At 47.6% G+C, this 20,912-nt stretch overlaps 1 long non-coding RNA gene across 4 annotated transcripts; it reads right to left on the minus strand.

The window, feature by feature from the left end:
• Window positions 1-4,693: 4,693 nt before the first annotated feature.
• Window positions 4,694-8,970, minus strand: LOC125508552 (uncharacterized). Of its 4 annotated transcripts, none has more exons than XR_015604182.1 (3): window positions 8,709-8,970; window positions 8,301-8,618; window positions 4,694-8,203 (listed from the first exon to the last, which is right to left on the minus strand). It is a non-coding gene; the product is annotated as an uncharacterized LOC125508552 (long non-coding RNA). The 4 variants fall into 4 exon arrangements; XR_015604180.1 differs by having other exon boundaries at window positions 4,694-6,566; window positions 8,154-8,203; window positions 8,301-8,970; XR_015604181.1 differs by having other exon boundaries at window positions 4,694-5,254; window positions 5,605-8,203; window positions 8,301-8,970.
• Between the last annotated feature and the right edge of the window lie 11,942 nt (window positions 8,971-20,912).

Genomic DNA, 20,912 nt, shown 5'->3' on the forward strand with positions numbered 1-20,912 from the left:
CAGCAATTAAACAGAGCTAGCTGACCTAAACATTACTCTAACAAATTAAAGACCGGCGCTCTTAATTGAACAAAACAAAGATTACTACTACAGCTGGTGCTCGTCGATCTCCGCCGCCGTCTGCTACCTCTTGAGCACTGCGTTGGTTTCCCATTAAGAGGAAAGGGTGATGCAGCAAAGTAGCATAAGTATTTCCCTCGGTTTTTGAGAACCAAGGTATCAATCCAGTAGGAGACTACACGCAAGTCCCTCGTACCTACACAAACAAATAAGAACCTCGCAACCAACGCGATAAAGGGGTTGTCAATCCCTTCACGGTCACTTACGAGAGTGAGATCTGATAGAGATAATAATAATAATAATAATAATAATAATAATAATAAGATAAATATTTTTGGTATTTTTATGATATAGATAGGAAAATGAAGATTGCAAAATAAAATAGATTGGAAACTTATATGATAAAAGATAGACACGGGGGCCATAGGTTTCACAAGTGGCTTCTCTCAAGATAGCATAAGTATTACGGTGGGTGAACAAATTACTGTCGAGCAATTGATAGAAAAGTGCATAATTATGAGAATATCTAGGCATGATCATGTATATAGGCATCACGTCCACGACAAGTAGACCGAAACGATTCTGCATCTACTACTATTACTCCACACATTAACCGCTATCCAACATGCATCTAGAGTATTAAGTTCATAAGAACAGGGTAACGCATTAGGCAAGATGACATGATGTAGAGGGATAAACTCAAGCAATATGATATAAACCCCATCTTTTTATCCTCGATGGCAACAATATAATACGTGCCTTGCTGCCCCTGCTTTCACTAGGAAAGGGCACCGCAAGATTGAACCCAAAGCTAAGCACTTCTCCCACTGCAAGAAAGATCAATCTAGTAGGCCAAACCAAACTGATAATTCGAAGAGACTTGCAAAGATAACCAATCATACATAAAAGTTTTCAGAGAAGAATCAAATATTGTTCATAGATAAACTTGATCATAAACCCACAATTCATCGGATCTCGACAAACACACTGAAAAAAGAGTTACATCGAATAGATCTCCAAGAAGATCGAGGAGAAAATTGTATTGAGATCCAAAGAGAGAGAAGAAGCCATCTAGCTAATAACTATGGACCCGAAGGTCTGAGGTAAACTACTCACACATCATCGGAGAGGCTATGGTGTTGATGTAGAAGCCCTCCGTGATCGATTCCCCCTCCTGCAGAGCTCCGAAAAAGGCCCCAAGATGGGATCTCTTGGGTACAGAAGGTTGCGGTGGTGGAAGTAGGGTTTCTTGGTGCTCCTGGATGTTTTCGGGGTATATGAATATATATAGGAGGAAGAAGTAGGTCGGTGGCACCACGAGGACCCACGAGGGTGGGGGTGCGCCTAGGTTGGGCAGGCGCCCCTCCCTGCCTCGTGGCCTCCTCATTGATTCCTTAACGTCCACTCCAAGTTCCCTGGATCACGTTTGTTGCAAAAATAATTCTTCCGAAGGTTTTATTCTGTTTGGATTCCGTTTTACACTGAAATAGGCAAAAAAAACAGCAATTTGCACTAGGCCTTGGGTTAGTAGGTTAGTCCCAAAAATAATATAAAAGTGTATAAATAAGCCCATTAACATCCAAAACAGATAATATAATAGCATGGAACAATCAAAAATTATAGATATGTTGGAGACGTATCAAGCATCCCCAAGCTTAATTCCTACTCGTCCTCGAGTAGGTAAATGATAAAAACAGAATTTTTGATGTGGAATGCTACCTTGCATAATTCCCAATATAATTTTCTTTATTGTGGCATGAATTTTCAGATCCGAAAGATTCAAGACAAAAGTTTAATATTGACATAAAAATAATAATACTTCAAGCATACTAACTAAGCAATCATGTCTTCTCAAAATAACATGGCAAAAGAAAGTTCATCCCTACAAAATCATATAGTTTGGTCATGCTCCATTTTCGTCACACAAGAATGCTCTCATCATGCACAACCCCAATGACAATCCAAGCAATTGTTTCATACTTTAGTAATCTCAAAAAAAATTCAACTTTCATGCAATACATGAGCGTGAGCCATGGATATAGCACTATGGGTGGAATAGAATAATGAAAGGGGGTTATGTGGAGAAGAAAAAAAAGATAGTCTCACATCGACGAGGCTAATCAACAGGCTAGGGAGATGCCCATCAATTGATGTCAATGCAAGGAGTAGGGAATGCCATGCAACGGATGCACTAGAGCTATAAATGAATGAAAGCTCAACAAAAGAAAATATGTGGGTGTGCATCCAACTTGCTTGCTCACGAAGACCTAGGGCATTTGAGGAAGCCCATTGTTGGGATATACAAGCCAAGTTCTATAATGAAAAATTCCCACTAGTATATGAAAGTGACAAAACAAGAGACTCTCTATCATAAAGATCATGGTGCTACTTTGAAGCACAAGTGTGGAAAAAAGGATAGTAGCATTGCCCCTTTTTATTTCTTTTCTCTTTTTGGGCCTTTTTTATTTGGCCTTTCTCTTTTTTTGGGACAATGCTCTATTAATGATGATCATCACACTTCTATTTATTTACAACTCAATGATTACAACTCGATACTAGAACAAAATATGACTCTATATGAATGCCTCCGGCGGTGTACCCAGAAGGGCAATGAATCAAGAGTGACATGCATGTATGATAAATTATGCATGGTGGCTTTGCCACAAATACGATGCCAACTACATGATCATGTAAAGCAATATGACAATGATGAAGCGTGTCATAAATGAAATGGTGGAAAGTTGCATGGCAATATATCTCGGAATGGCTATGGAAATGCCATAATAGGTAGGTATGGTGGCTGTTTTGAGGAAGATATAAGGAGGCTTATGTGTAATAGAGCGTATCATATCACGGGGTTTGGATGCACCGGCGAAGTTTGCACCAACTCCCAAGGAGAGAAAGGACAATGCACGGTACCAAAGAGGCTAGCAATGATGGAAGGTGAGAGTGTGTATAATTCATGGACTCAACATTAGTCATAAAGAACTCACATACTTATTGCAAAAATCTACAAGTCATCAAAAATCAAGCACTACGTGCATGCTCCTAGGGGGATAGATTTGTAGGAAAAGACCATCGCTCGTCCCCGACCGCCACTCATAAGGAAGACAATCAAAGAACACCTCATGTTTCAAATTTGTTACACAACGGTTACCATACGTGCATGCTACGTGACTTGCAATCTTCAACACAAGTATTTCTCAAATTCACAATTACTCAACTAGCACACTCTAATATCACCACCTTCATATCTCAAAACTATTATCAAGTATCAAACTTCTCTTAGTATTCAATGCACTTTCTATGATAGTTTTTATTATACCCATCTTGGATACCTATTATATTAGGACTAGTTTCATAACCAAAGCAAATTACCATGCTGTTCTAAAGGACTCTCAAAATAATATAAGTGAATCATGAGAGATCAATAATTTCTATAAAATAAAACCACCACCGTGCTCTAAAAGATATAAGTGAAGCACTAGAGCAAAATTATCTAGCTCAAAAGATATAAGTGAAGAACATAGAGTATTCTAATAAATTTCAATTCATGTGTGTCTCTCCCAAAAGGTGTGTACAGCAAGGATGATTTTGGTAAACTAGAAAGAAAAGACTCAAATCATACAATACGCTCCAAGCAAAACACATATCATGTGGCGAATAAAAATATAGCCTCAAGTAAAGTTACCGATAGAAGAAGACGAAAGAGGGGATGCCTTCCGGGGCATCCCCAAGCTTAGGCTTTTGGTTGTCCTTGAATTTTACCTTGGGGTGCCTTAGGCATCCCCAAGCTTAGGCTCTTGCCACTCCTTATTCCAAAGTCCATCAAATGTTTAACCAAAACTTGAAAACTTCACAACACAAAACTTAAACAGAAAATCTCATGAGCTCCGTTAGTATAAGAAAACAAATCACCACTTAAGGTACTGTAATGAAATCATTCTTTATTTATTTGGGTGTTAAACCTACTGTATTCCAACTTCTCTATGGTTCATAACCTCCAATAGTTTACCTCGTTGTGCACAATCCGCTTCTGCCTCCCTTATCTTTCCTTTGGTGTGAAACTGCTGACATGCAATGCTGATCCATAAAAAACATAAAATGATATGATTTACATATACATGTGACATTGTTCTATAAAGTTTTCACCAGATTATCAATCAAATGTATGCCACTTTCATATATTGCAGAAGCAATTGAGAAAATGAATCATAGGGTTTTGATCAAAATCTACTGCCTTTGCTTTCCAAGAAAAGAACTTCCTTTGAATGCATAATTAGCACTCACATGATGCTCAATGTGAGCAAATCTTTGTATAAATCTATGCAAAGCCAAATCACTAAAGTTACTCATCAAGATGCACGATGCAATTTCAAAAAAGGAAATGAAATATAATTTTGTAACACTTGCTTAACAAAAAATAATCGGCCGCCCCAACAGGTTTTTGGAGCTGTTATGAAACTGGGTTCCTTCTATGTCTTACATACTACATAGTAAGCTTGCACGTGTAACACATGTATTATCGTGTGTGTTTTTATCATTTGTCCTAGAAATAAAATATATAACAATAAAATAAATAAACATATAAGTTAGACAATAGAAAATTAGAGATGTTTAACAATTGTGAAAATAATTTTTTTAACTAAGGCAATAGCTTTGCCTCATCTCATTAATAAAGAAGAGAATTGCCCGGTTAATTACTAGAAACCAATACAACCCACAAAGGGGCACCACCAGCCAACCTGGCTATCCACACAAGACACACACACATGCCGTCGAAAGAGGAGCGCCGTCGAGGCGGACTACAAGTGTCATCGTCATCACTCCTCCGCAAGCCAGCGACTCTGACTTCACCGCAAACCACCATCATCGGTGCCAAAAAGGACACCACCCCGAACCTCCGCATCGTATATTGACTGCTGCCAACCAATGCATCCTCTGCCACCCGCAAACCATGCCGCCGCAACCACAACACCATCACGCTGCCATGCCCCGGCTCTGGCTTGCGGCATGCCAGCGCCATCATCGGCAGCAACCAGACCTCGCCGCAGCCAACTTGTCGCAGCTCACCGCAGCCCACACACAACAGATCGCTCTGACCACCGCAGACAACAGACACCGCCAACCCACACCACTGCATAGATGAACTCTGAAATCCCAAACCATTTTTCAAGTCTCACATGCTGCACCTCTGAGGGTTTTGGGTAAAGTAGAAGTTCAAATATTAGTCGTGGTACAAATATTAAGAAACTTGATGTACTATCATCCATTTGTTTGCATAGAAACTAATAAACAAACATCACTCCAATTCAGAGTAGCAAGGCAAACAAAATAAAGACTATATGCAGACAAGAACGAAAATTATGTTAATAAGCTGCACAATGCCACTTCAATGCGATAATACATATTGCTAGTACACTTTGTCACTCCTCTCATGGAGAATGAATGAATTGCAATTAGTGAAACTTTCTTCTAGTTGAATGAGTGCATCGAGGTAAAATTGCAGAGACATGATTAGATCATTCGTGGAGACAAAAATACCTTGCAGAAAGCAACAACTCAAAAGGATAATTTATGACTTTCAGCTCAAGAGGATTCGCCTCCATCACCAGGATATAAAAGACCAATGAACTAAAGATCAAAGGTGCCACAAGCATAGAAGTTTCAAGTGATATTTCGATTTCCAGTAAACTGATGAAATATAGTAACAAAGGAGAAGTTAATGTCATGTGTGCACAACCAACATATGAAAGACCAATGTATTACAGGAGAGTATATTCGGTCCATAGATAATTAGTGAACAAGAGGGCATAATTTCAGTTCATAGCCATCCTGCTATATAATTCATGTTAATTAAAAAGACACTACTCTTAACCCGTCTTCAATAATTCTACAGCTAGAGCAAATTAGGACACAACTTCTAAGTATAAATTCATTTTCTAAGAAGACATTTTCATCAGCATGCCATGTTTTATAAAGTTCCTCTGGCCAAAGGTTAAAATCTAAGAAAAATGCATTTCAACTGTCAGTGGAAACACAATTTTGTGGTACGGTGTGTAAGGTGGTTTGGTAACCCCCTTTACAGAAGTTTAATGGCGAATAAACCTAAATGTGAGAGTGGGTCTTACCACACTTCCCAGAACTTTGAAGCCTCATTAGGAGCATTTCAAGCCAAATTCATGGTCAGGCAATATAACATCTCCAGAAAATAATACAGATGAGGTTATTATTGCAAGGCAGCCTTGTTGCCAAACTCTTGTTATAGCTTGAAAAGATAAATGCTTCAGCAATTATTAGAGTTTTTTCTGACCTGAGAGTTTCTCTGGCACCATGAGGGGGCATCAGGAGGGAGTGGCTCATTTTCGGCGAGTTTATGCTACATTGTTGTCATCGGAAAGAAGAGTTAATAGATACTGAATGAATGCGACAAATAAGCATTGCAGATGCTCTTGCATTTAATTGGAACCTCGGATAGCTAGAAACAAGTGGGGCCTGACCAAAAGCTGCAGTTAGAAACACATGATGTTAGATATGAGAATTGTTGTACAGAGATTAACCATAGCACAGTCTAATAGAGAAACACATGTTTGTGATAATTGGCCCTGGTTAAGACAGTCGAGAGCTGTAACTCTCTTTTGTGATCAAGATATATGATGCTTCACATTGTATTCTGCTTTATTCTAATCCAATATTCCTGCATATCATGACTGAACACTTTTCCTTTTAGGATCGTCCATTGGATTATGTGTCATATTTGTACTACAATCCATAATTGTGTTTGTTAGGTCCTTAAACAGGGAACATTCTCTTGATTCAAACAGAGGCACATCCATTTGTTTCTTACTCATTTGTAGATATAAAAGTACAAATGATAAACAATACATAGAAGGGCACAGAGAGAGTGGTGAAGATCATTTAGGCACGGAGCATAGTCATGTGAACCAGGTCCTGACTATTATGTACAAAGCATCACCAATTAGTTTCTTAAAAATAAAATAAAGATTTCAGTATTAACCTATATATGACTTAAGAGCAATGTACATGTATAGTATAGCATTAAATATTTTAGGGTGTTTGGCATCAACAAATATTGCAGTGATATAAACCATAGTATCATCTATACTGTATGTTTTTGGACCATTAAAAACATGTCATGACCTCTTTTTTCTAAACTGAGAATGCTTTCTTTTTCCCTTCTCTTTCTCACCCCATACACCCTTCACTTCTGCCTTGTACTCCCTCCGTTCCAAATTACTTGTCGCAGAAATGGATGTATCTAGAACTAAAATACATCTAGATACATTCATACCTGCGACAAGTAATTCGGAACGGAGGGAGTATTTTCTACTTTAGTGCTTCAGCTAAATCTTGGTTCTCATCCGTGCGTACATGTTTTAAAGCGTTGCTAGACATATACTTTTCCATTGTTCATCAGTCAGGATACTGATGGGTAAAAGTGGACAGTGGTTGTGGAAGGTCCAGCTCATTGAACATGGCGTCAAGCATGGCCTACTTGGGATTTTGACAATGCCCATGGCCTCATCCTATGAAGAATGCATGGTGTCATTGGGTAAAGGCAAAGGAGGAAAATAACAATTGGTAGTTGCATATAAAAAGCACTCTACAATTAATTAGTTTGGAAGAAGGGTACTTTTAACCTTCAGTATCTGGTATGAAAAATATCTTAGCTAAATCATGTATAGTCACATTGTGTATATATATAATCCATGTCAAATATAGACATGCAGAAGTCTGTTAGTACTTACTCCACGCATCACGACAATTATAAAGCAGTAAAAATAGATGGTTATATTTGCTAGTTTGTCCTGGTGAAGAACCCAAACTAAACGTGAAGACAAATCTTCTATTCTTAAGAAGGGATTTTCTGAATTTGATTCTAGTAGATGTCTGAAAGATGGACAGGGATCTCACTTGAAAGTCGCTGAAAAATAAATCATGCTACACAAATCAGGTGCTACAAATTTCTTCAGTGGTGAGCCAAAGATGAATTGCTCTCTGTAAAATTGATTAAGATGGATTCTGAAGATACAAAGGAAATGATAGGGATGTTTAGAAAGAACTGTTCATGCCTTTCGGTGGAAGTCTTTTCTTGCCTAGGGTTTGTTGAGGCTCGGCTGCTCTGCAGGAAAAAGAGGACGGAGGAGGGTTAGGAGTGGGATTAGCGGGATAGAGTAGATAAAAGAAAAGAACTAAGCAGATCCATGGCGTGGTTGTACCTCGTGCAGGGTGAATGAATAGTACCATGTGCAATGACTGAAACTGTAAACACGTAGTGGCTTCAAAGACCCATGACCACTTCGCCTCGCCTCCCTCGAGCACGCGAGTCGCATGGCCTCGTGAGACGGTCGGACGACGGAGAGGCGCCGGTGCAGGGCATGCGCGGCGCCGCCACAAGGTGAGGAGTTGTGGGCGGGACGGTGGCTCCAGTGTGAGGCACGGCAAGGTGTTGCAGGCGGAACGGCGGCGCCGGTGCACGGCATGGTGTTGCAGCGGACGGTGTGGGAGCGCGGCTGTGGGGCGGCGTCGAGGAAAGCCTGGGAGGATGGGAGGAGCGGTTAGCGGACCTGTCGATGGAGGAGAGTGGAGGCACAGATGTGGAGGGGATTGGTTCTGGGCCGAGCGACCAGTGCGGTAGGGCGGGCCGAGCGGCGTGAAGGGGGAGGCGTCAGAGTGGGCAGTCGGGGGCGTGCTACTGCTGCTGTCGCTCGGTGTGGTGCTGTTGTAGCTCGGCCATCGGGGGCGTGCTGCTGCTGCTTGGCCGCCGGCGTGAAGGGGCGGCGGCGAGGCGTGAAGGCGAGCGAGGCCGTGAAGGGGCGGCGGCGACGCGTGAAGGCACAGGCAGCGGCGGGGCGAGCGACTATCGGGAGCGTGGATATGAAGGCAAAACGGTCGGTCAGACGGACGAACATGCTATTATGCTATTTGCTATTAGTACCACCTCGTTTATATTATGATTTTGTTTATACAAATCGTAAAAGTATATTATGACATAAGAAGAAAGCGTATTGTGATGATGAACTCGACAAATTCAATTTATGCTTTACTAGCAAAAGATCCCGTGCGTTGCAACAGGAGAGAAAACATAACACACGCTCTTAACTCAACAACCATCACTCAAGACCACAATAGGTCCATCTCCTTTATTTTTGCGAGGCGTCATATTTGTGTTGCCGCTTATCCTCCTTTTCACCCTCGCCGGCGATGGCCTCGGTGTTCACACAAAATAACAAAAAATGTGTGTTGAATATGGTTAATCCTAAGACGTCTCTCTCTCCCCCTCTCCTCCCTCTCCCCTCCCTCTCCCCTCTCTCTCCCTCTCTCTCTCTCTCGCTTTCTCTCACTCTCGCGATGAGAAATCTGTTGTTTTCCCCTGCGACATTTTTTAGAGGTATGCATGTGTAGTCATCGATGTTTTCTTTTCCCTATATGGTTATAGCGGGGTGTTTATTTGCAATATGGATCGCCGCCGATATGAAACAATGGATCTTGCGCTATAAATTATAAGTTTTCTTCCATAACAATATTTGAAAAATATTTAACAGGTAAAATTAACATCATATTTAGATTCCACACATTTTTCTAATAAAATTTCATATATAATATGTTAAAACCGAAGTTACGGTTTGAAAGATACAGATAATTTAGAAAATCATTTGGCCTGACTCAAATATATTCCAAAAAAATATTTAAAATTACTTAGCAGGTAAAAATAATCTCATATTCATATTCTACATATTTTTCTATTAAAATTTCATATATAACATGTTCAAATCGGAGTTACGGTTTAAAAGATATGGATGATTTTAAAAAGCATTTGTTTGACTTAAATATGATCCACGGATAAATTACCTAAAACATCAGGGGGGGTTTCAAAAAATGTAAAATAACGGTTCTGGTGTGACTTAAACCGGATGGCGGGTTGATTTCAAGAAAAGACGGGGACTTTTGTGTAAAATACGAAAATAACGATTCGTTTTCACTTAAAATGGGATTACGGGTTGAATTCTCTGAAATAGAGGGACTTTACTGAAAAATGTCATGACGGACGAAAGAAACTCAATTTACTTTATTATTAGGTAAAGATTATTAGGGAGAGATTTTTTTAGCAGAGTCATGCTCAAATCCGGGAGGTTCTTTACGTTTTCCTTCATATTCGGAAATTTTTAGATCTAAAGAATCCAACCACTTATTGCAAAGAGTAATCAACATATTCATGCGGTGAAGGTTTCCGCTAACACTCTTAAGAGGTTCAAGAGACTTTTGTAAAATTTTCGTTACTTCGCAAATCTTTTCAAAAACTTGTCTCTTCCTGGGTATGATGTGACCCCTTTTGTTGAGGCAGTGCTCCCACTATTCCCTCTATGATTTCATGAGCAATACTAGGATCAATTTCGATAAAATTCCCTTTGGAAAAGCAATCCAAGAGTTGTCTATGCGACATATTTAGCCCAACATAAAAATTGCGAAGTAAAATTCTAAAATTCACCTCTAGGGTGCAATTACGATAAAATTCTAAAATTCATCTTTTAAATTTTCTCCTTGTCTTTGTTTGAAGTGAAGAAATTCAAACTCGGGAGACAAAGGGGCATATAAAGGACTAGCCATGACGGCACACGGGACACAAGAAGCACGCGAAAAAGAGGTGAGTGGAAAAGAGGGTAAATAAAACGGTAAGGGTGAAGTGGGAGAGAGGAAAACGAGAGGCAAATGGCAAATAATGTAATGTGAGGGATAAGAGTTTGTGATGGGTACTTAGTATGTCTTGACTTGTGCATAGATCTCCCTGGCAACGACGCCAGAAATCCTTCTTGCTACCTCTTGAGCACTGTGTTGGTTTTCCCTTTAAGAGGAAATGGTGATGCAGCAAAGTAGCGTAAGTATTTCCCTCATTTTTAGAGAACCAAGGTATTAATCCAGTAGGAGACTACACGCAAGTCCCTCGTACCTACACAAACAAATAAGAACATCGCAACTAATGCGATAAAGGAGTTGTCAATCCCTTCACGGTCACTTACGAGAGTGAGATCTGATAGAGATAATAATAATAAGATAAATATTTTTGGTATTTTTATGATATAGATAGGATGTTGGTGTACAAAAGTAGGGCCTCTCCTTTTGCACCCCTTTACTTGTGCACGGGCAGTCAGAGCCATGCCCACGGCCACACTAAGCAGGGCAGAGGAGGGAAGCCGAAGCACAAGACGACCAAATCAACGCCAATACCAGAGGCGCAAAAAGAGCAAGAGGGCGAGGTGGACTCCCCCGGCAACACACTTGCCGGGGTGGCTTCCGCAGCCTCGGCAAGATCTTTGTCGGGGCAACTTGCCTGACGCCAGCGGAGCGCGCCACCCTTGAGCCCAAGGGGTTCCAACACCATCAACCATATTGGAACCAAGGCTCGGGAGGCACCTCCGTGGTGGCATGCAGATCTTTGTAGAGATCATAGATACACAAGATCAGATGAGAACCAGAAGACGACGATCCTTGGTGAGACCCTTGCCAAGGAAATCCATGAGACCCCCGGCAAGATACTTGCCGGGGACGACCGCGTGCCGCAGCGAGACCCTTGTCGGGCCCTCGGCAAGATTCTTGCCGAGGACGCCTGCGGGGCCGCAGCCAGGCCCGCGTCTGCCAAAGAATCCACCACTGCTCCCATACAGCTACCAGCTCGACCAGCTAGGCAGGCATCTGCGTGGCAGCACGCGGCCTCTACACCAACTCAGCAAGCACCTGCGTGGTGGCATGCAGATCTTCGTGAAGGCTCCACCACCGCGCCAACCCAGTAGCCAGCCAACATGGTGCTACAACGCCTCGTCAGCTTGGACGCGCGTCGGAGCCAGGCGAGGCGACGACAGCTGGGACGAGCTTCTTTGCCGTCCCCAATAAAGCAAGAGGGGCACGTCGGCAGCACATTAAATGCGTTTCTCGGACGATGCCAGGGGATAGACTCAGCCTCTGTACACCTTTCCACCTCATGTGTGCCACTGTTGCGACCCCTTTTTGTCTATAAAAGGAGGCCCGAGGCGTACTGGAGGGGGATTTGGATCTTTTGGACTAGAGAGCCACCGCAGCTAGTTCAAGAACACAAGAACACCCAAATATACATCAAAGCAGGACTAGGGTTTTACGTGTCTCCGCGGCCTGAACCTGGGTAAACGATTTGTGTGCTGACCGCCGGACCCGCTCTTTGCACAACCCCGCACCCGCCAATCGTAGAAGGGATCCCAGTGACCCCATAGGTGTCATTAACCACCGACATCTCTTACGCGCCAGGTAGGGGGTGTGCAGTTGTGAGAATCCGGTCTGGTTGAAGCAACGGCTTCATCATGGTCATCACTTCAAGCAAGAAGACGACCGAACAAATGGCGTCCTCGGTGGACGCGGCGAAAGCTCACGCAGCGGCAGAAAAGCAAAACTTTGAGTAATTCCTTTTTATATATAAGGTTATCGTCCTTGACGATCTTTCCCTATGTATGGAAAACCTGCACACAATGGGGCCCTACCACTATTGGCAATGCCCTCGTTCTATTTCGAGTCCCCTCAATAGTTCGAGCGGCTGCGTCGAGAACAGCAAGGTGACCTTCTGCGGTTGGCAACACTCCCGTTCTGTCTCGAGTCTGCTCGACAGCTCGAGCGGTCGCGTCAAGGCAGGGGGTGGTTTGCTCGGCAGCAAGCATACCCGGCAGGCCATTGAGGATCTGTCCTCAAGGCGCCGCCTGGGTTTCCGCACCGGCAAACCTACCCGATTAACGCAGGGTGGACATACAAAGGGAGATCAAACGAGAAAATAACATGCATCATTTCGAAAGTACTACATGGTTATATTACATCATTTGTTGATGCGGTTCTAACTAAGAAACAGGGTGCCTAGTCCTGACGTTGGCCTTCTACCCTCCGAACTCCGTTGATGCGGCTGATGACGGGCTCGATGTGCTCCTCGAGCGGCGTGGGGTCCATGTCGTCTGGCAAGCTATCCAGCGCTTCGAAGTCGAGGTCAGGGTTACAGTACGCCATCTTGGTGAGGACCTTGGTCATGGCACCCCGGAAAAGCCTCCAGACCTCTTCGGCCAGAGAGGTCGCCCTGTTGGAGCGGAGCCGCTCTAGGGCCCCGAGAAAAGCCTCGAAGAACAAAGTCAGCCTGGCATTAGGACTCACATTCGGCTCTGGGACGTACCTCACGTTGGACATCCCCATGGTAGCCATCTGTGTGGTGATCCTGCCGGCGACATCGGCGAGGCGGCTGATCCAAAGCTTATTGCCCGCCACAAACTCCGCGTGGCTGGCAGCGTCATTCTTCTGTAGCTGCCTCTCCTCCTCCAGATCCTTGGTCAGGGTCTCCTCCCGGGACCTTACCTTGGAGAGCATCCCCTCAAGACCCTCTAGCTTCAGCTTTAGGTCCTTGATGGACTCGTTGGCTATGGAGAGGAGCTCGGCCTTGTCAAGGACTGCGACCTGCGCGTCAGCCAAGGCGCCCTTGGCCGCTTCCCTCTCCCTCATCAGCTCCTGGATCTGCTTCGTCAGCCTGTCCCACTCCACCTCTAGCTTGTTCAACCTGCCGGTGTGGACCTGGGCTTAAGCATTGAGGGCCTCCTCGTGCCTCCGCTCCAGCTCCTGGGTCCGCTGCACGACAAGCTGCTTGACCTCCTCGTCCTTGCCGTGGAGTGTCATGGCTAGTTTCTCCTAGCGAGCGGCAATGTCCTCCTCCCGGGAGTTCAGCTCGACCTGGTGCTGACGCCGAGCGGCCTCGTCCTCGGCGGCCTGTCGACTCGCCGCCTCCTGGGCCTTCTTGACATCGGCCTGCTTCATGACAAGCTCCAGCTTGCGCTCAGCCAGCTGATCCAGGGCGGTCTTTAGTTCCTCATAGGCCTGGCGGAACCAAGCCTGCGCCTCGGTGACACGCCCTTCGAGGTCCACCTCCGCCTTGTCCACTTCTGCCATCCTAGACTTGGCCTTGTCCAGGCGGGCATGGTGGAGCGCGTGAAACTTGTGGAAGCTGGCGCTCATGCTCTATAGGAGCCGCTCTTCCTGTGAACCGCTGCCACCGACGCTCGGTCCGTCAACAACCTCAAGCCCGGCGGCAGAAAGCACCTCGTCGTCGAACACCTCCCCCTCGGCGGGCGCCCTGGTGCTCGCCGTCCATGGGAGGTGGACGAACAAGTCATCGCCCACCTTCAGATATTTTCCTGAGCCAGAAGCAGCGGAGGAGGAAGGCTGGTCGTCGACCACCTCTTCCTCCTCGGCAGCGGCCTTGCTGGCCTCCCCGGTAGGCTCCTTGCCGGCCTCCTCGGCAGCGGCCTCGCCGACCTCCCCGGCAGGCCCCTCAGCGGCGTCCTTAGCAACGTCCTTGGCGGCCTCCTCAGCGGCGATCTCGTCGGCCTCGGCTGCGGCCTCTCTGGCGACCTCTCCGATGACGGTGTCCACGTCCTCCCGGTCCGCCGAGGAAGGATCTGGGTACCGAGAAGGAAAATGAGGCGAAGTCAAGATCAAAATTTGAAAGAAGAAAAACGAGCGGGAACGGGAGGCAAACAACTCACCTATGCCAAGCTGCGACAAAGTGGCCCCCTCCCCACCAACATTTCGTGCCGGAACGGAGCCGCCGGTGCCTCCTCCCCCTCCTCCTACGTGCGCACGGGATCGGTGCTTGGCGCCCTTGCCGGGGACGCCCCTCGAGGCGGCGTGGTTGATGGGGGAGACGTGTCAAGAGTGGCCATCAGTGGCTCCTCCTGCTGCCGTTCTCCTCCTACAACCACGGCAAGGTCAAAACCAAGAAATCGTGCCTCAGCACACATCGATGAGGAGCGAGTGATGAACGCACGCTAGGGGCTGCGCCGGGGGCTACTCTCCACCACCACCAGTGGCATACTCGAGGTGCCCGTCGGGGCCTTGGCCCTCTTCGCCACCCTCTGGGCCAGCGTCTCCCTATCCCTGCAAAGATGACGACAAGTCAAGAAAAGCGGCACGGTCTGAGGGGACGGAGATGACAAAAGACGAGACACTTACTCATCCTCCGCCTCTTCTTCCGCTGCCTTCCTCTTCCTCCTTGGGCTGAGAGACCCGAGGTCGAAGAAGACCTCTGTGTCGTCACCTGCGGGAGGAGGGGAAGCAGGTGGAGTTCGAGGACGCTTGGACGGAGAAGGGGCAGCCGCTTTCTTCTTCACCACCGCAACCTTCACCGCCTTCCCCGCCATTGCGACCCTCGTCTGACGCATGGGCGCCTCTGGAAGTTGTTGCTGTGGTCCGGCCCTGCTGGGCCGAACCAGCTCGCCCGAGCTAGCCTGACGGAGGACACGCCTCTTCCCCGTAGGCGGGGGGATGACAGCCTCGGCCTCCTCCTCGGACGACTCATCGACGTCATCTTCGATGAGAGGGGCCCCAGTGCCGGCGCTGCTGGCCTCCCCAGCGGATTCCGCCCACTGGGCGAGCTCCTTCTCCTCCACGGCCGTCGCGGCCTCGTCCTCCACGCCGCCAGCGATGTTGGCCTCCTTGGCGAGCTCCGCCTTCACCACCCTGGCGGCGATGTAGTCCAGCTCCGCCTGGGTGGTATCCTGGATGAGCAGCGGCTCCTCGCGGACGTACTTCTCCACCAAGGTGTCGAAGAACTCCTACACCTGATCCTCCTCCGTCTCGGCCCAATTCGGGTCAAGGCCGCGCACATTGAAGTCCGGCATCATGGTGATGATGTCGGTTTGGCGAGAGTTGTTGCTCAGCGGGACCACCCCTGCGGGCAACCCGAATAAGGGCCCCTTGGCGACCTTGCCGGCCTTTGCGGCCTTGCCGGCCCTCTCGGCCCTGCCATCGCGACTCATGTCGAGCTAAACACCCGCTGGCAGAAATGGGTGTGCCCCATCACCGTGAAGTTGTGGTTCAGGCCGGGGCGAACTCTCATGATATCAGCCGCATTGCTAAAAAGCCAGGCTGGCCTCCCCTTGTTGTGTAGTGGAGCGATTCGGCGGCGGATGAAATCTGCCCCAATCATCTCCAGGGTGAGCCCGGCAGCGGCGAGGCAGTGGATCCTGGTGGTTGCGACCGTGAGCCTCCTGTCCTGGGCGACATTGCCCCAGTCATCTCTGCGAACCGGCGGCGTCTGGCGAACTTGGCAAAATTCCCGTGGGTCCTTCTCCTCAATCCAGCACCACCGGCTCCGCCACTCCTCCCACCTCTCCTTCTGAGCGCCCTCTGGATATGTCCCCTTCTCAAGGGGCCTTGGGATCCAAGTGACACAACCGAAGATGGCGCCTCCCTTCTGGATTCGAGGATAAAAGTAGTGGCGGAAGAGCGTCGTGCTGGGAAGCACTCCGGCGAAGCCCTCACAGAGATGGGCAAAAAGAGCCATGCACGCCATGACATTTGGAGTGAAATCCAGTATGTGGAAGCCGTAGGTGTGCATGATGTCATTGAACAAATCAGAGAAAGGGGGGCAGAGGCTGCAGGAAAAGTAGTCGACGAAGAATGGGTACCGATTGCGGGCACCCTTGGCGCAATCGGCGGGGATGACGCGCGTGGCCGGATGCCCCGTCGACTCCCCCCCCATCTTGCACCCCCAAAGGGGCCTGAATTTGTCTCAGAGGTGGACCGCGTCGACCGTCGAGGGAAATTAGGTGAGTTGCGTCTGCCGGGCCGCCGACTCGCTCTCCGGTGGCTCCGTCCCCCCCGGCATCCTTGGCCACTCCTTTGCCTTTGCTGGTTTTGGGTGCCATGGCGGCTGCGAGAGGTGGAGGAGAAGGGGCAGCGAAAACGCGGCGGCGGCGAGCAAGAGCAAGGGCTTGAGGAGGAAGACGGATGAGACGGCGGTTCCGAGATTGGAGAAGGCACAAGGGGTAAATGAGCAGCGCGCCCGCGGTTACTCTTTTTTGCGGGGAAGGCGCGAGCCGCCTCTTTACGATGATGTGACGCATGTGTGCGGAAACCGTCCCACGCATGACCCCCAAGTCACGCATGACCCCCCCCCCACGTCGCGTGTTCAACACGGGTCATGAGGAAGCGCAGCAGACGGAGAAGTTACTGCGGTAAAAATCGGCCCCACCTTCCCGCACACCGTTCTGGGCCTAGCCCAACAACACGTCACGCTTATGTGTGGCCCAGGCCCGGTGGCTCCTGTCAGTGTACAAAAGTAGGGGCTCTCCTGGTGGTTGCGATCGTGAGCCTCCTGTCCTGGGCGACATTGCCCCAGTCATCTCTGTGAACCGGAGGCGTCTGGCGAACTTGGTAAAATTCCCGTGGGTCCTTCTCCTCAATCCAGCACCACCGGCTCCGCCACTCCTCCCACCTCTCCTTCTGAGCGCCCTCTGGATATGTCCCCTTCTCAAGGGGCCTTGGGATCCAAGTGCCACAACCGAAGATGGCGCCTCCCTTCTGGATTCGAGGATAAAAGTAGTGGCGGAAGAGCGCCGTGCTGGGAAGCACTCCGGCGAAGCCCTCACAGAGATGGGCAAAAAGAGCCATGCACGCCACGACATTTGGAGTGAAATCCAGTATGTGGAAGCCGTAGGTGTGCATGATGTCATTGAAGAAATCAGAGAAAGGGGGGCAGAGGCCGCAGGAAAAGTAGTCGACGAAGAATGGGTACCGATTGCGGGCAGCCTTGGCGCAATCGGCGGGGATGACGCGCGTGGCCGGATGCCCCGTCGACTCTCCCCCCATCTTGCACCCCCAAAGGGGCCTGAATTTGTCTCTGAGGTGGACCGCATCGACCGTTGAGGGAAAGTAGGCGAGTTGCGTCTGCCGGGCCGCCGACTCGCTCTCCGGCGGCTCCGTCCCCCCCGGCATCCCTGGCCACTCCTTTGCCTTTGCTGGTTTTGGGTGCCATGGCGGCTGCGATAGGTGGAGGAGAAGGGGCAGTGAAAACGCGGCGGCGGCGAGCGAGAGCAAGCGCTTGAGGAGGAAGACGGATGAGACGACGGTTCCGAGATTGGAGAAGGCATAAGGGGTAAATGAGCAGCGCGCCCGCGGTTAGTCTTTTTTACGGGGAAGGCGCGAGCCGCCTCTTTACCACGATGTGACGCATGTGTGCGGAAACCGTCCCACGCATGACCCCCACGTCACGCATGACCCCCCACGTCGCATGTTCAACGCGGGTCATGGGGAAGCGCAGCAGACGGAGAAGTTACTGCGGTAAAAATCCGCCCCACCTTCCCGCACACCGTTCTGGGCCTAGCCCAACAACACGTCATGCTTATGTGTGGCCCAGGCCCGGTGGCTCCTGTCAGTGTACAAAAGTAGGGGCTCTCCTTTTGTACCCCTTTACTTGTGCACGGGTAGTCAGAGCCGCGCCCACGGCCACACTAAGCAGGGCAGAGGAGGGAAGCCGGAGCACAAGATGACCAAAGCAACGCCAAGACCAGAGGCGCAAAGAGAGCAAGAGGGCGAGGTGGACTCCCCCGGCAAGACCCTTGCCGGGGTGGCTTCCGCAGCCTCGGCAAGATCCTTGCCGGGGCAACATGCCTGACGCCAGTGGAGCGCGCCACCCTTGAGCCCAAGGGGTTCTGTAGGATCGAAAGTATGTCTAGAGGGGGGTGATTAGACTACTTGACCAAATAAAACTTATCCTTTTCCCAATTTTAGCTTGGCAGATTTTAGCAACTTTGGACAAGTCAAGCAATCTTAACACAATTCAACCAAGCATGCAAAGAGTATATGAGCAGCGGAAAGTAAAGCATGCAACTTGCAAGAATGTAAAGGGAAGGGTTTGGAGGATTCAAACGCAATAGGAGACACCGATGTTTTTGTCGTGGTTCTGATAGGTGTTGCTATCGTACATCCACGTTGATGGAGACTTCAACCCACGAAGGGTAACGGTTGCGCGAGTCCATGGAGGGCTCCACCCACGAAGGGTCCACGAAGAAGCAACCTTGTCTATCCCACCATGGCCTTCGCCCATGAAGGACTTGCCTCACTAGCGGTAGATCTTCACGAAGTAGGCGATCTCCTTGCCCTTACAAACTCGTTGGTTCAACTCCACAATCTTGTCGGAGGCTCCCAAGTGACACCTAGCCAATATAGGAGACACCACTCTCCAAGAAGTAACAAATGGTGTGTAGATGATGAACTCCTTGCTCTTGTGCTTCAAATGATAGTCTCCCCTACACTCAACTCTCTCTCACAAGATATGGATTTGGTGGAAAGAATATTTGAGTGGAAAGCAACTTGGGGAAGGCTAGAGATCAAGATTCATATGGTAGGAATGGAATATCTTGGCCTCAACACAAGTGTAGGTGGTTCTCTCTCAGAAAAGGTAAGTTGGAAGTGTAGGTTTGTTCTGATGGCTCTCTCCATGAATGAAGAGGATGCAGAGGGGTATATATAGCCTCCACACAAAATCTAACCGATACACACAACTTGCCAATCTCGGTGGGACCGAATTGGTAAACTCGGTCGGACCGATTCAGCAAATCTAGTGACCGTTAGGATTTTCGGTGGGACCGACATGCAACTCGGTAGGACCGATATGCTTAGGGTTAGGGCATAACGTAATCTTGGTGAGACCGATTACACAAACTCGGTGAGACCGAATTTGGTAATAAGCTAACTAGAGAGTTGGTCAGGTAAACTCGGTGGGACCGATTCGCTCATTTCGATGAGACTGAAATGTTACGAAAGGGAAACAGAGAGTTTACATTGCAATCTCAGTGGGACCGATCGCTCATCTCGGTGGGACCGAAACGTTACGAAGGGAAACATAGAGATTATAATCCCATCTCGGTGAGACCGAGATCCCTATCGGTGAGACCGATTTGCCTAGGGTTTGTGGCAGTGGCTATGACATCTGAACTCGGTGGCGCCGGATAGAAAGAATCGGTGGGGCCGAGTTTGACTTTTGGTTTAGGTCATATGTGGATGTGAGAAAGTAGTTAAGGGCTTTGGAGCATATCACTAAGCATTTTGAGCAAGAGCCTCATTAAGCAACACCTCATCCCTTCTTGATAGTATTGGCTTTTCCTATAGACTCAATGTGATCTTGGATCACTAAAATAGAAAACGTAGAGTCTTGAGCTTTGAGCTTGAGCCAATCCTTTTGTCCTTAGCATTTTGAGGGGTCCACTTTTCTCATCCATGCCATGCCAATCATTGAGCTTTCCTGAAATATTAATCTTGAAATAGCATTAGCTCAATGAGCTATATGTTGTTAGGAATTACCAAAACCACCTAGGGATAGTTGCACTTTCAATCTCCCCGTTTTTGGTAATTGATGACAACATATAGATCAAACCTTCGACAAATGATAATAAGAGTGAAAAACATTGTCGCTTTGAGAAGTATGTGAAAAGCAAGAGCTCCCCCTAAATGTGTGCATAGTTTAAGATTTGCTTTGGACAGCAAATGCACAATGAGTTAGGATCATGGGTTACTCTTCCATGTCACATACATCTTGGTGGAGCGCTCAAAATGATAATAATTAAATACATGAACTCATCACCAAGCAAAGTGAATGATCATATGGGGATATAAAAGGATAATGTCATCCAATAATCATTAAGGTAGCATATGATCAAACACATGATCATCCAAGTATCACACAAAAGCATAAAGTATCTCAAACAAGCAAATAACAAAGTTCAACCACCAAACAAAAAATAAGAGAGAACAAAGAGCAACACTCTCTCTCCAAGCCTATGATCTATACATTTTCTCCCCCTTTGGCAACAAGTTACCAAAAAGTTCATAAAAATGCATAGTGCTAGATAGACTCTCAGGCTTGGTCTTTAGGTGGTGGTGTAGATAAAACTCTAAGGACGAAGGCATCAGTTGATGTAGATGGAGCTGGTGGAGTGGGTGCTGGAGCTGGTGGCACTGAAGTTGTAGCTAGTGCAGATGAAGTTGCTCTGGTGTCT

Source organism: Triticum urartu, chromosome 5A (genome assembly GCF_056163025.1).
Source record: "Triticum urartu cultivar PI428250 chromosome 5A, HENAU_Tu73, whole genome shotgun sequence".
NCBI lineage: Eukaryota > Viridiplantae > Streptophyta > Magnoliopsida > Poales > Poaceae > Triticum > Triticum urartu.